Source organism: Tenrec ecaudatus, chromosome 11 (assembly GCF_050624435.1).
Source record: "Tenrec ecaudatus isolate mTenEca1 chromosome 11, mTenEca1.hap1, whole genome shotgun sequence".
Taxonomy (NCBI): Eukaryota; Metazoa; Chordata; class Mammalia; order Afrosoricida; family Tenrecidae; genus Tenrec; species Tenrec ecaudatus.
In genome coordinates, this window is record NC_134540.1 from 149,532,292 (window position 1) to 149,547,922 (window position 15,631).

The 15,631-nt window shown below is 37.4% G+C and overlaps 1 protein-coding gene and 1 non-coding gene across 2 annotated transcripts in view; both read left to right on the forward strand.

Annotated features, from left to right (window-relative positions):
• The window catches only part of GPC6 (glypican 6), a 1,382,124-nt gene that overhangs the window by 251,673 nt on the left and 1,114,820 nt on the right, over window positions 1–15,631 (forward strand). The window lies entirely within an intron of this gene.
• Window positions 6,123–6,286, forward strand: LOC142461743 (U1 spliceosomal RNA). Its single transcript, XR_012786942.1, has one exon. It is a non-coding gene; the product is annotated as a U1 spliceosomal RNA (small nuclear RNA).

Sequence of the window (15,631 nt, forward strand, 5' to 3'; positions counted from 1 at the left end):
GCTTATGTCAAGCATCTCTCACTTTTCCAGTGTTCGGTCATTCAGTACCTCTGTGAGGATTTCTTTCATGAAGCTTTGCACAGTGAGCTAAGAGAGTCACACTTGAAATAGATTTAGTGTTACTATGTTTGGATCTGACTTTCTTAAGTTCTGATGGACGAATGCACACGTTTCTTTTGATGATACTGATACTATATTTTTTTATTAAAGCAAACTTAATGGAAGACAAATATAGTTGCCCCATACCTTTTTAGTTGCAATGGGCTTAATAGTACTTAGAAGCTTTCATTCATACTGTGTGTTTATAATGTGTGCTATAACATTTGCATTTTGACCACTGGGGCATCTTTTGGAGTGTGAAATATTTGTATTGCAATTTTCTTCTTTTTAAATCATTTTATTAGGGGCTCATACAACTCTTATCACAATCCATACATACATCAATTGCGTAAAGCACATTTGTACATTCATGGCCCTCATCAGTCTCAAAACATTTTCTTTCCACTTAAGCTCCTGGCATCAGCTACTCATTTATTCCCCTCCCTCCCCACTCCCCACTCACTCATGGACCCTTGATAATTTATAAATTATTATTTTGTCATATCCTGCCCTATCCAATGTCTCCCTTCACCCACTTTTCGGCTGTCCGTCCCCAGGGAGGAGGTTATATGTAGATCCTTGTAATCGCTTCAAAGGAGTCACTCCATATTCCTTTTGTTCAATACTGATGGTACATGGTACATCCAGCTCACCATTGTCTGGTGAGACTACATAGGGGGATGTCAGAACTAGAGACCAGCTAGTTTTATATCTGAAGATGCCGAGACTTGAATGGGTTTGGCGATTTTCCTTGAGTCAAGCATGATACCTGTTATAGTCTCCATTGCCAATTACATGCTCCCAAGTCATCTTTTTGTATTCTGATGGGAAAGAAAATTGTGTTTCTTTTATAATGAGCATTATGTTAATTTTTTTAACTCAATGTTACTTTCCCAAGGGCTTGTAAAAAGTTGCTACAGATATGGATAAACGTATGACTTCACACAATACAGTGGGCATGTTACATGCTCTTCAACCCACAAGCTATGCCATCTCTTTGGTGCATAGAAAAGAGAAATACCAAGATAAATGCCTCAACAGCTGTCAATGTTAAAGAACCCTTTAAAGCTGTGAAAGCATTCATTTGCCGTCAAGAGTTGTGACATATGGTCAGAAATGGCTTAAAGATTTATTGTGTCTTCCCGGTTGGATGAGATTCACAATATACTTTCAGAAAGATTCCAGCCCTCATCATCCTTGAAAAGATCCTTCAGAACTCACAGAGCATGCAAAATGCAAGCAGAGATCGATGAAGGTCAAATGCCTAAAACTGACAGCCTCTAATCAGAATGGCCAATTTATCACAGAAAATTACTGGGGAAATGCAAATCTTCTACTGACACTACACTTTGGAACACTGATATCTCATTGACCTAAAGCAGTTCTAGATAAGACATTTGCATCGCAGGTCTCCAATACCACAGTAGGGTTTTTATTCCTCCTCACAATTAAGGTTTAAAGAAGCAACCATACCTTAACTTAAAAATGAAAAAGTGAAGAAACTCCAGGGCACCACTGGTCAGAAAGAAAATCACCCAGCCACTTAAGTTGTATAAACACTAAGGGAAAAGAACCGAAAAGGAAGTGCTCAGTGCAGATAAATGAAAGAGCACAAGAACTCCTGGACGAAAACCATCACAGCAAAGAGGTCACCTAATGTAATAAATTCGCCTGGTGCCAACAGGAAATAATCAAACCTACTGTGTATCTCAAAAGGGAAAGATCCCGGCGGGAGAGAACACAACAACCCACCGTGTGGTGCGCTGGCCAGGCAGAGTCTGCATTTCACCTTTGTTCTTCCCTTTTCTTTGCCCACCCTGGGCCTGCCTTTGCTCCACTTTCTAGCTATTTGCCTCCTAAGGTTTTCAAATGCTGCTAAACACACTTCCGAAGTCATCCTGACATAGGGCCGCTTGGGCCTGAGTAATTTTATTTAATAATCAGGCCAGCCTTTGAAGCCGAACAAATTGTGCTCCCATTTCAGGGTACCAACCAAAACCACAATGTACTTCCACCTCAATAGTATGTTGGACATTTCACATCTAGCCATCACATTCGGTGTAGCTTGTCTAGTTATTTGTGGCAAACCCTTGATAACACACATGGGGTGGCACTGCTTCATTAGGTAACCTCAGCTTTGGTGTTGCCCTGAGGAGGAGAAGGGGATTAGGCAAAGATCCAAGTTTACTCTGATGGCTATTACCACCACTCTTTGGGTACACCAGAAGACCAGGTAGATTCAAAGACTCTTTTGAATAGCGAAGATCCAATTGTGCGCTCCAATGACCAGAACTGTTCAAATAAAAGACTTTGTGCTGCTGAGACTGCAGGTACATTTAGGATTGTGGCTGGTTTTTTGGCGGTTGTGCTTTAGCAGAGTTTAGTGTCAACATCTCATTAGTAAATTTTGGCGGTCCACCCGTATCAGTGTTGAGCATTGTTGGTTGAAATAGAGGTTATACTAGGACTTGAATGGCAAGAGTTCTTATTAACCTGAACTGAACTACATTTTGGAACACCTTTTGAAATCCTTGTAAGTAAACGATCAAACATTTTTTTCTCTGCTAATAAACGGAGAGTTCATAATTCAAAGGATGCTCGCTCTTCTAGTAATTATCAAATACCAAGTACTCCCCCAACCCCTCTATGCCTGCCCCCAATCTAGACTCAGAGCCTTTTCCTGAACTCCCCCCCATCACTGTTTTTTGCCTCAATAAATCTCTTCATCTTCTGCTTAAGTATAATATCATCTCCTTAGAAAGTCCGTTCCTACCCTTAGCAAAGTGTTTTTTGTAGGTATTCTGATTCAGTCTTTAATTTCCATCACAGAAAAAACACAGTAATGCTTTTCTTTATTGTTTTTTTTTCACCTCCTCAACTGCTATGTAAGCTCTATGGGAGGCTACAAACTGTCTCTAACCTCTCAGAGTTAGATTTCTGTATTTGTATCATGCCTGTTATTCAGTCAATATTCACGAGTCCAGGAGTTATGGCCATCAATATTAGTCATGTTTTAGAAAAATTAAATCAGAAAGAAAAATTAGGATTCAGGTATGAACACCAATTTAATTTCCCATTAGTTCTGTTCGATGACTGTGATGGTTTACTTAACGAGAATTTCATGAGCACCCAGGAGTGTCCAGTGGAGGAATTTTACAGTGTTGTACATTGTCCCTGTTCACATACTCTAGTAAAGAACTCCACAGAGGAGTACTGGGAAGATGAAGGAGAGAAAAATAAACAGTCTCACCTTGAGAAGGTCAAACCTCAAGGTGAGAGAAATATTACAATTATTGTGTGATGGTCATTGTGATAACAAAATACTATCGTAGCTCTAACATTAAGCTCATTGTCTCATCATTACAACTGTGTTTTTTAATATCTTTGGCTACTAGTTAATGGGCTTCAGACCATATGGTGTTATCCACAAATTAAATTATGTAAGCAATTGTTCCCTTCATTTTGATGATAAATCAATCGAAGTCAAAGATGTATAGTAGTTTTCCAAATACTGTACAGTTAGCAAGGTGCAGAGTCAGAATTCAAATCTATATTTTCCAAACCCAAGTCTAGAACATTTTTCTGTTAATTTAAGCTGTAGCTCCCTAATTTATTCATAAACTCTTAAGCACATTATATATATGTATATATATATTTAAAACAAGGGTTAACAAAGTAAATGTGTTTGCTTTTGTTTTTGTATGAGAATTTAACCTTTACTTAACAATATTCGTTGATCATGGGATAAACATTATGAGGTTATTATACCAACTATGGGTTACCAAACCACATCACTTCTGAAATGACCCCTGATTGGCAAATTGAATGTTGACTATTGGGGATTATCAATGCATTGTAAATTAATCTGACATTGCTGCCATAGCTTTGGCGCTCCCCAGAGTCTGGTGACTTATCAATGCCATATCTCATGACCCTTGAAGCTATGGCTTTGGGATTGTCAATAAGGACTTCCACAGGGAAGGAAACTTGTAACCTGACTCCTATACCTACTTGATATGTCTTCTCTCTTTGCACCTGAGCAACTCTGAAGATGGTTTCCTAGGATCTCCCCGTGCTTCTCTTACCAGCAAGCTGTGACTGATACTCTGTAACTCCATAATCGACTGACATATGTCATGGTGGCCTGTGATAACCTTGTGCGCCTGAAGGTTGCGTTGGGCCAAGAAACACTTGAGGTGCGTTGTGTCGCATAAACTTAGAAATATTTCCACTGCTGTGACAATGATCTTCAGTAAGTAGTCTCTACTTTTAATGCCCAGTAAAATTACATGACGGGATTGGGAAATTGGATTTAAAAATAATGGTTAGGTTAGCTCCCTTGCCTCAAGATCAGCTATTTCTTCCATTTACCCTGAACACCATAGGAGAGTCATTTCAAGGGCATTTGTTTAGTCAAAACTAGTTCCAAATTCCTTGTGGTACAACATTCCCATAGAGCATGAAGATTTAATTAGCTTATATATCTTACTGTAATAAAGAAGAATATTATAATTCTGAGTTGGGACTGGATTTTGAAAGAAATATGATTTTTCTTTTTTATTTTTAAGAGTTAATTAGCTTCTCATTCACATCACTGTACATTTTTTAGATATATAGAGTGCTGTTCACATTCAAATGAGTTACAATGAATAACAGCAAGGAATGTAAATAATTCTAGAGAAAAGCATAGATGATATGCAGGTCAATGGAAAAACAACAATGATTTAAACTAACGGAACCATTAAAATATAAAGTAAACTGAGGACATTTCTAATTACCATATATACTCAAATATAAGCTGACCTGAATATCAGCTGAGGCACCTAATTTTCCCACAAAAACTGCATTAAGAATGTGCTGAAAATCTTGGCTTATACACGAGTATATGCGATACTGTATAAGGATAGGGTCGTTTCATTAGTTTACATGGAAATAAATGTTTGGGTTTATTTTTATAAATTGTCCAAGGAGCCAAAATAACGCTTCGCTGCTTCAGTATTTCCTTTTAAATGACACTAAATAGAACCTGTTTTTTCATTTTTCTCATAGGGCATAGTTTTTAGAATTAATTCTACGGTTCAATCTGGCTGTGTTTCTCATCACGTGTTACTCATCAGGGTAATTCAAAGGGACTTCTTTTGTTTTATTTTTTACAAGAAGAAAACATTTTCATGTACATTTTAAAAACAAGGTTGTAAATATTTAATCATCACACATATCCAAAAATGCAGCTGTGGATCATAATCAAAGGTCAAACATCCATAAGAGCATTTTAAAAATTATCTCAGAAAAATAACAGTGGGTTTACAGAAGGCAGCTTGATATCAGATATTGTAGAAAATACAATAATTTATAGTATTGGAAGTTATGGTCCTAAGAGAACTTGAAATTCAGAACTTTTATTTAATTGCACATTGCCTTACTTTATTTCATTTAAATAAATATATAGTGAAAGCAATTTGTGTGTCTGACTGCATACTACTCTCTCAGGAGGCCTTAGAGAAAGAACAGATGATTATATATAAGCTGTTCTTTAGGATAAAAGATGAGACTGTCAGCTCCCATAAAAATGTACACTTTCCAAAACTCTAATAAGGTCACTCTGAGTAGGAATCGACTCACACGAACACACATACAAGCATGCACTCACACGGATGTTATGTGTCTACATACATACATAGATAGTCAGGAAGACAGACAAATAGAGAAGGCAGACAGACAGAGTGACTGATTTACTTCTAGGAATTGAGTCACATGTTTAGGTCACTGTGAATTAAAATTGAAGTCAGTAGTTATTAATTTGGGACAAGTTCAACATCCCTAAATCAGGTGACAAAATAGTGAAGAATTCAGAGCTTCTGGAAAACCCAGAACCATTGTGGTGACTTAATGGTTATATTATGGTGTCAATGATGGCAATGTTGGCATTATGGTGGCCTAAGGTCAGCAGTTGGAAGCTCCTTGGGAGAACAAGGCTTCCTAAAGTATTCTAGAGAAATGAGAATTTCTAAAAACAAACAAATATACTTACCTGGCAGGGGAGATACCATGATCACGAAGGTGGTTTTCCCAGGGCGAGGCTTATCCATTGCACTCCGGATGTGCTGACCCCTGCGATTTCCCCAAATGTGGGAAACTCGACTGCATAATTTGTGGTAGTGGGGGACTGCGTTTGCGCTCTCCCCTAAAAAAAAAACAAAAAACAAGGCTACTCCTAAAAAGAATTAGTCTCACAAACCCACTGGGGCGCTTCTACCGTAGTCTACATGATTCAGTCCGTGTGATTCAGAATTGACTTAATAGCAGTGACTATAATGCAGTGTTGTCTGCAAGCATTTTAGGGGTGCGCCTTTGTTGTGCTTAACACTTTTAATAGATTAGTTGAAGGCTCCTCATGATGCCAAGCAAGCTGTTTTGCCCGAGGTCTGCTGATTTAATCACCTGTAACCCCATCTTAACAACACTAGACTAGTTTGACCAAGCACGGGCACTACAGCCTAGCCAAGCTGGCATTTCAATTAGCCATCATACAAATGGACAAGATGCTGCACATCTATGATTGTTACTGTTGCCTGCGAGTGAATGTCTCTGGCTCATGATGACACCAGGTACCTTGGAATGAAATGCTGCTCGGGTGTGCACTCTCCTACAGTCTGTTGAGGCTTGCACCGTTGTGATCAATAATATATCATAAATTGATTGTTGGAAATATATTTCCAGGCCTGGTTTTCATTTGATTCTTAATCTGGAAGGTCTATCAAAACCCATTAAGTAATGTGGCACAATATGAGCCTTTATTCCTAGCTGACTGGTGGTTACATGTCAGATATATTAGCCAGGAGTCAAACCTGGTTTCACACATGAAAGAAGAGAATTCTGTCCCGGTGCTACCAGGAGGCCAGCGCATTTAGTTTCATATAATCACCATCACAGTCAAGATGTGGAACTAGGTCACTATTTTGCAAGTCTGCAGCTTGCCTTTGGATTCTGTCAGGAATGCTTATTGTCAAACAGAAGTTGTAAAATTTTTTGAAGGAAAGCTTGTTGATTGTTCTTTCAGGAACTAGACTTGGGGTTTCCTACCTTTATATAGTGCCCGGTAGCAGAAGTGTTCTCCACCATAGTTGTGCATTTAAACCTATGAGTAACTTTGGATTGAATTCCATTGATCATGTGAAGTCTCTATAACTGTTTCATCTCCCCTTCTGCCAATGGGATGCTCAACCCCTCCAACACCGTTTACTGAAAAGATGATATATTCTCCTTGGAATCGTTTTTCACCTTTTGTCCAAAATCCAGCGCTCATATTGGGTCAATTTATTTTGGGTGTCTCTACTTTGTTACGTTGATCGATAAGTATATTACATAATCAATTTCATACCATTTTGACTATTTTAGCTTTATGCTAATTCATCCAAGCGTGTTCCTTTTATCCAAATTGTTTTAGCAATTCTAGGCTCTTGTTAAGTTTGTGGATTCTGTAGTGTTATTTCCTCTTTTACTCCTGATACCATTAACTTATGTCTGCTAGCTTGTCTTACCAAAGAGCTATCAATTTTATTGGTATTTTAAAAAAATAAGCCTTTCGGTTTATTGGTATTTTCTCTGTTGCTTTCCTGTTTCAATTCCACTGATTTCTTTGGTTTGCTTTTCTCTGTTTGCTTTGGGCTTATGTTGCTTTTCTTTTGCTGGTTAGTTAATGTGCAAATTCGGTGACCTTTTTTGCCTTCTTGAATATCAATAGTTACTGCAATGAATTTTCTCATACACTTGAGCTACATTTTATAAGCTTTTACATATTCTATTTTCATATGCAATCCATTCAAAATATTTTTTAGTATCCCTTGAGACTCTTTGTCCTACGGGTTAGGTAGAGGTGTATTGCGAATATCCAAACCCTTTTGGAAGGATGGCCTGTGATTTTTAGGTCAATTATTTCTTGTTTAATTAATTTTTTTCAGCTAAAATGCTTTTTATTATTTTAAATTTATTACTATTTGCCCTATGATCTCCTAGGACTTATATTCCATAACTTATTTCATCTACCACCCAATTTTCAAAAAGAAAAAAAAATCATTGCCTACCTGGCAATCAGAAACATTTGTGTTGCATCCTACAATCCAGGATAGGGTGTAGGTAGTCACCCCCACCCCTACCCCATGGTGTCAGTGGCCCAGAGGGGCAGTGTGGGCCCTTTGGGAAACACTGTTCTCTGATATTACATGCCTTTGTGACTACTCCAGAGGCTCTCGGGTGCAATATGTATCCATCTGTTGCTGGCTGGGGTGACATTATATAAATATATATATATATATATACATATACATATACATATATATATATACATATACATATACATATACATATATATAATCAATTACATTGAGTTGATTGATGGCATTTTTCACTCCTTTATCCTTATTGATTGTCTGACTACCAGTTCTATTCTTGTGAATGGAATATAAGAGTTTTCAACTCTGTTTGTACATTTGTCTTTCCCTCTTTTGAGTGTTATCCATTTTGGCTTCATGTATTTATCACTGTTTTTCACTCATACACAAATAGGATTATTATATCCTCAGGTTGAATTAATCCCTTATCTGTATATACTATCATAATTTTTACATTTTTCTGTACAATTATTATTTTCTTCTTCATATGCTGAGTAATTTTGTATTTTATCCTGAAAGTTTTACATACAACATCTAATTTACATCATATGGAAATGTTATACACCCCAGCACACAAAGCTGCTTCATAAGTTTTGAGGGAAATGGAATAAAAATATAGCTAAATTTTTCCAGCAACATTCGGAAGCTTCATATATATATTTTTTGCATGGTCAGTTAACCTGGGTTGGTTTAGGCCACAAGATCCATTTCTACCATCAGTTCAGTTTTAAAGTCTTTGTAGCGCCAGTTAGATTTGGCCAGCACACGTATCATGCAGTAGACATTCTAGGCCCTATATGTTAATGTTACTCAGTTGTCAATGTTTTTGTATGGAGAATAGGATCAGATCCACACATGTGTAGTTAGAGGTAAGCAGAGTCACACATGTGTAGTTAGAGGTAAGCAGATTCACTCATAGGGAGTTGGAGGTAAGCAGAGTCACACATGTGTAGTTAGAGGTAAGCAGAGTCACACATGTGTAGTTAGAGGTAAGCAGATTCACTCATAGGGAGTTAGAGGTAAGCAGATTCACTCATAGGGAGTTAGAGGTAAGCAGATTCACTCATAGGGAGTTGGAGGTAAGCAGATTCACTCATAGGGAGTTAGAGGTAAGCAGAGTCACACATGTGTAGTTAGAGGTAAGCAGATTCACTCATAGGGAGTTAGAGGTAAGCAGATTCACTCATAGGGAGTTAGAGGTAAGCAGATTCACTCATAGGGAGTTAGAGGTAAGCAGATTCACTCATAGGGAGTTAGAGGTAAGCAGATTCACTCATAGGGAGTTAGAGGTAAGCAGAGTCACACATGTGTAGTTAGAGGTAAGCAGATTCACTCATAGGGAGTTAGAGGTAAGCAGAGTCACACATGTGTAATTAAAGGGAAGCCTAGGTATTCATTAAAACCTTTATGAGGTCACTTTCCCAGTTCTCACTCTCTCCATGAGTTTCCCAGAAATGTCCAGTTTCCTAAGGTGTCTCTTTTTACTTCTCACAAAACACTAAGACTGCCTTGACCTTTCTTTGCCTACACTTCTGAAACTGCACCTGCATTTAGGACCAGATGGTGGGAAGGTAGACAGAAAACAAAACAAAACAAAATAATAGATCAGGTCAGCCATTTTGAAATCCTCACTCACTGCTCACTTCTCACTCACTCATTACTCACTCACTGCCATGGAGTCAATGTCTACTCAGTAGAACGAAAGGAAAACGTAAACTCACCATTGGTTTGGGGTATTTCAAGTTCGGGTTTTCTTTTCTGGTCTGCTTATAACTGTTAACTTTTCAGAAAGTTCAAATATCTGCTCCTTGCCTTGTGTCCAGGTTTCTTATCACTGCATCCAGTGAGAGAGAGACACAGGAAGGAGTGTGCTTACTCCCATCTCACCCAAATCTGGAACTTTTCAATTTTTACAACCATGTTCCATGATGGTGATGTTGTTATGCCTTCCGTGATTTAAATCAACATTTTGGAAACATACCGCATATACTCGTGTATAAGCCGAGTTTTTTTTAGCACATTTTTAATTCCGTTTTGTGATAAAATTAGATTCCTCAGCTGATATTCAGGTCCACTTATATCGAGTATCTACAGTCTGTTGATTGATATGTGTTGTGATCCAAATGCATTACTACCTTTTCTTAATGTAATCTGATGTACTTTTAGAGAATTAATAAGATAATTATTTACATTTCTTATAGACCCCTCCAAGTTACTCAGATCAAATTGCTTAAAGCACTTTCTCTTTTAAAGTATATAATAAAAGCCAAATTTTTTTTTGCTGAACGAAAGTATATACACAGAATCTTAATCATGTTTATTTGTAGTTCAATTCTCTCCCCTATCCAATTCAATCAGAATTAAGAGAATCTCTGTCTGAGGAATCCTGTAAAAGGTGATAAGCTGGGAGTTGGATGCACAAGGAGGGAATTTGCTTTTAAACCCAATATGCAAAAGCAGGAAACTCACTGACTCTATGGCTTTTTCAAGGGATAAGTTACTAGTCGAACTCTTGTACTATTTTCAACACAGTACTGAGGGAGAAAAAGATTAATTCATTTTTAATGTTAGGAAAATAGTCATTAAAAAGCAGATAATACAAAATGCCAGAAATGCTTTTAACATTACAAGAAGTGCACTTCTTTCTTAAATAGATTGCTACTTTTGGAGATCTAGATATGCTGAGGTATTAAATATTAAAATATAGGTTGCTTTTTAAAATGCAGTGTTTCTTATCAGGAAAAAAACAGTTTGAACAAGCATTCCTGTTGTTTAATTCATGCTGCTGCTAATAAGACAGTCTAGGAGAGTCATTTGTTATTGTTTTGAGAAGGACTAGGATGGCTCATGAGAAGTGTTCTCATGTTCTTTTCCTCTTAAACATATGTGAGTGTTGTTCAAGTGCAGGGAGAGTCACCTGCCCGATTTTGTCATATTAATGTGGCTTCTCCACATTTCATGGGACAATCAAACCAAACAGAGATATTTCTGTGTGATAGGTGGAGAGGGGGTGTTTGGGGGCAGCTAAGCCTTATGAGCTTACGACGTTAGTCATGCTTTCCAGTCCTTTGTTGCAATTGGGGGATAAATGTTAAAGAATGTTTCTCTCAACTTTTGCTCTGTGATTTTTCTGGAATAGAAATGAAGGTGACCTCTTTCTTTTTGGTAAGCAAACCACACTAAATGTATATAGCTATGGGCATTGATCTTACTATGATAGTTTGTTAGTGTGATCTTCCAAATACCATTGGGGCAATAAATAGTAGCTTTGACGAGTTGCCCAAGACCAGCCTCTTTCTACTGGTCAATCCAACCGCAGTGTTCCCTGCACTGCATCAGCTCAGAACGAAGCACAATCTAGATTACGGTCATCCACGCGTTTTTGCGACACGGTCCTCATTTATCCGACTAAATGTTCTTGTTAGGTGCCATAGTGTTAACCCTTCAATCATAGCAACCAGAAGGAAACACTGCATGCTCCTGTGCTATCTAAACCATTGTGCCTGTGGCTGCGACTGTGCCTGCCTGAGCCCACTGTTGGAGCCATGGTGTCGATCCATATCATTGAAGGCCCTCCTCTTTTTCGCTGGACTGTACCAAACATGATTCCTTCTTCAGGGACGGGTCTCTCCTGATAATATGTCCAAAGTATGTAAGATGAAGTCTTGTCTTCCTTTCCTCTAAGGAGCACTCTGCCCTTACTTCAACCGAGACAGATTGGTTTGTCCTTTAAACAGTGCGTGGCATTTTCTTTTCCAACACCGTGATCCAAATGCATTGATTCTTCTTCAGTCTTCCTTATTCAGTGTCCAAGTCTTGCATGCAGATGAGGCAATGGGAAATACCATGGCTTGGATCACGCACACTTTAGGCCTCAAAAGCAATATCATTGCCTTTCAATATTCTAAAGAGGTCTTGTGCATCATATTTACCTAAGGCAATGTATATTTTGATCGTTTGACTGCTGTTTCTATGAGCATTCATTGTGAATCCAAGCGCGACCAATTTCTTGACACCTTCAATCTTATCTTCATTATCATGATGTTACTTATTGGTCCAGTTGTGAGGATTTTAGTCTTTACATTGAGCTGAAATTCATATGGAAGGGTACCATCTGTAATCTTCATCACCAAGTATTTTGAGCCCTCTTCAATTTCAGCAAGCAAAGTTATATCAGTGACAGTGAGAATATCATATAAACAAAATACTAGCATATGCGAATATGAGAAAATTAAAATATAGTTTACCCATCTATACACATGTAATTGTAAACACTTTCATTCTTGAGACTTAGCCCATTAATGTAAAGGTAAATTTTGAATAGTATCCCATTAATATAGGGGGCTTTGGGAAGATCTTCTGTCTAATCTAATTTTGTAATCCACTTGTACTTCTAAATTAATGCTTATTATTATATTGTATGACAGCTCTAAGAATTACATCTAGATAATCTAAGAACATTGTTGATGAAGAAGTTTCGCTTTTTTTTCGACATAGCTATAAATGTTATTGAAAGCATGTGCCCCAGTTCTTAAATGGCTTTGCATTAACATCTGTATATTAAAATATGTTTAATTTATGAGAACAAAATTGTTTTCCAGATTATCTCCCCAGATTAATTTAATTTCGTTTTCTTGGATACGAAATTCAGAAGTTTTTATATAATCAAGAGAATTAAAAACATCTTTGGTTAATTCATGGCAGTCCTGGGTGGCTTTGGGGATAGAAGGTTGGATAGTCGCCAACCACACAATCAGTGGTTTAAACTTACCAGCCACTCCTGGGGAGAAAGCCAAGGAGGCATTCTGCTCCCATAAAGACTGACAGTCTCTGACACCCTATTTGGGGTCGTATGCATTGGAATGGCTAACTCAAAGCATATAAATCACCTTAATTCTAAAAGCATGTTACCTAAGATATACAGGGGGAGGGGGAGGGCCGTAAACACCCTTGCTTTTTGACTGTTCGTGTTTTATTCAAATGCCAGAGTCATTGCTTTGCCATTTTTCGTTTGTGACTCCACTCTGGGGTTGACAGATTCAGACATATTTTTACGATGATCAAACATTGCTTTATGCTTCCAAAAAAAATGGAAGAGAATGAAAGGGGTGGTAAAATCTGGGAGCATATTAGGAAACATTCGAAATGCTGTTAACTCAAGAATCAAAAGCAAATAGTTCACAAGGAATTTTTTTATTTAATCAGATGAGAGGAAGGTACAATGGCAATGTACATATCATTTACAGGAATGAGTTTCAGTACCTTTTTAAGGACAATTCTCACAAATTGAACTAGGAATAGAAATACAATAAAATATGCCTTTTTTCTGCATAAAGTTTCTCTTGTCTTAGGATGCTGGTATTCAATGATTTTTTTAATCATCCTTAATTATTTGTGCACAAAGTAATTATCTTATGCACAAAGTAAATACAGCAGCAGTTCCTTTTAATATAAGACAAATGTATAAAGCCTTTTACCCTTAAAATACTGCTGGGTGCAAACTGTTTGTCAAAAATTATTAAGATGCTTAATGTATTTGGATAGGCTGTTTCCTATTGTAGATTAAAAGTAGAGGCTTTTAAGAATAACTGAAGTTATTTTTTTAAGTACTTGTAGACATTAATTTTGCGCTTGCCATTGGGGTTGATAAATCTAGACAAGAAACTCCTCTAGTCCTTACAAAATTTAGCCTTGAAATCATAAGATGTTAGAAATGATTGCTGCCTAGACTGTTTTGGTCCATAGTTTCTGGACTATTCTTGTCTGCAGTGATGACTTCCATAAGACAAGATCCAAATCCTCCAGGCATGTAGGTTTTAATTCTCAGGAGACCTAGTGAAGAGCCGGGAATAAACAAAACAAAACAAAAAAATCTGCCCGCAAGACATTCTTGCCATGTGCATACCACCTGACACCCCAATTGTAAATCCATCTGAGACAGGAAGGCTGAATCATTTGGTTAGAGGTGCATCTCTATGGTTAAAATTTATTAAACCGTACCCAAGAGCATCATAATTGAATACATAAATGCTGGAGTTCAAGTGCAATTACTCAAAATAACCCCCCTCTCTCAGTGTTTATCTGAATCTTCTGGATTCACTGGACAATAAGGGATGTTTCAGAATAAGATCACCAAGTATTGAAAGTGAAGGAGGACTGAAGCAGTTGGGGGGGGGGGGGCATAGAGGTGTAATGTAAGAGAGATATGAATAGAAAAAAGACAGAGAAGTAAAGTTATATGTATGCGAATGGTCAATCGGGAGATGGTTTGTCTCCATGGAATATACCGGAGTGTACTGTAAAGTCTTCTAAAACACACCTCAGCTGTTTCATTTGTGTTTTAAGAGAAAAATAACATTGTAAAAAGTAATTGTGGAAATATCTCCAAAGACTACTAAAGCTCTAAGTATGCTGTATTCTTTAAAAAATGGAGAATATAATGTGTTCTTTAACTGGCTATGAACAGAAATATAATCAGAAAGATACATTTTTGCGTTTAGGGTTGTAACTTTTGCTACAGGAGTGAGTGAACCATAAAGATTTTCTTTGCCTGGAGGCTACTTGAATTAGATGACATTTCAAGTGTGAGGAACAGACTTTACATGTGGATAAAGTGAAGTTTTCTTTAAAAGGAGCACACCTGCTTTATGGAAAACCATTATATGTCTAGAATATAAATGTGAATAAATATTAATTTGGCATCTCTAAATATGTGGGAATCAAAGAATCAGGATCCAAAAAATGTTCTGCTCAAACATGAACTATGAGCACAAACAATGCTCAGAGGTGGAATTATAAAGTTCTAAGATTCAAAACAGAAAAACAAGCAAACAAACAAAAAAGTGGGTAAAGCACTATCAGACACTGAACATCTCTAAGTATGCAGGAAAAAAGCGGATTGTGTGTGACAACAGAAAACACAGCTGAGATCTTCAAAGTTAAAAGTCCAGAAAAAGAGAACTTCTCACAGCTGCAGAGGAGTCAATTAAGATATGCATCTGCCTTTTGTTTTTCACAGAACTGGGCTCTCTGTAGGGTTTTCAATGGCTGGCTTGGGGAAAGTGGATCTGCAGGCCTTTCTTTCCAGGGATTTCTGAGTAGACTTCAACCCCCAATGTTTGCTTAGCAGCTAAGAGAATGAACTATTTTATCATAAAAACTGCGTTCTCAATTCTAAGGCCCTATACTCAAATGTAATCCCATTTGGGAATAGAACTCTCATTGCTCTGTTAATAAGGCTACCTATGTAAGATATGCTTTAGATTAATCATTTTTGAGACGTGTGTTAATCTGGGTACTTTGGAGAAACAAATCTACAGAAACTCATGTATAAGAGAGAGTTTTATATAAAGGTTACGTGC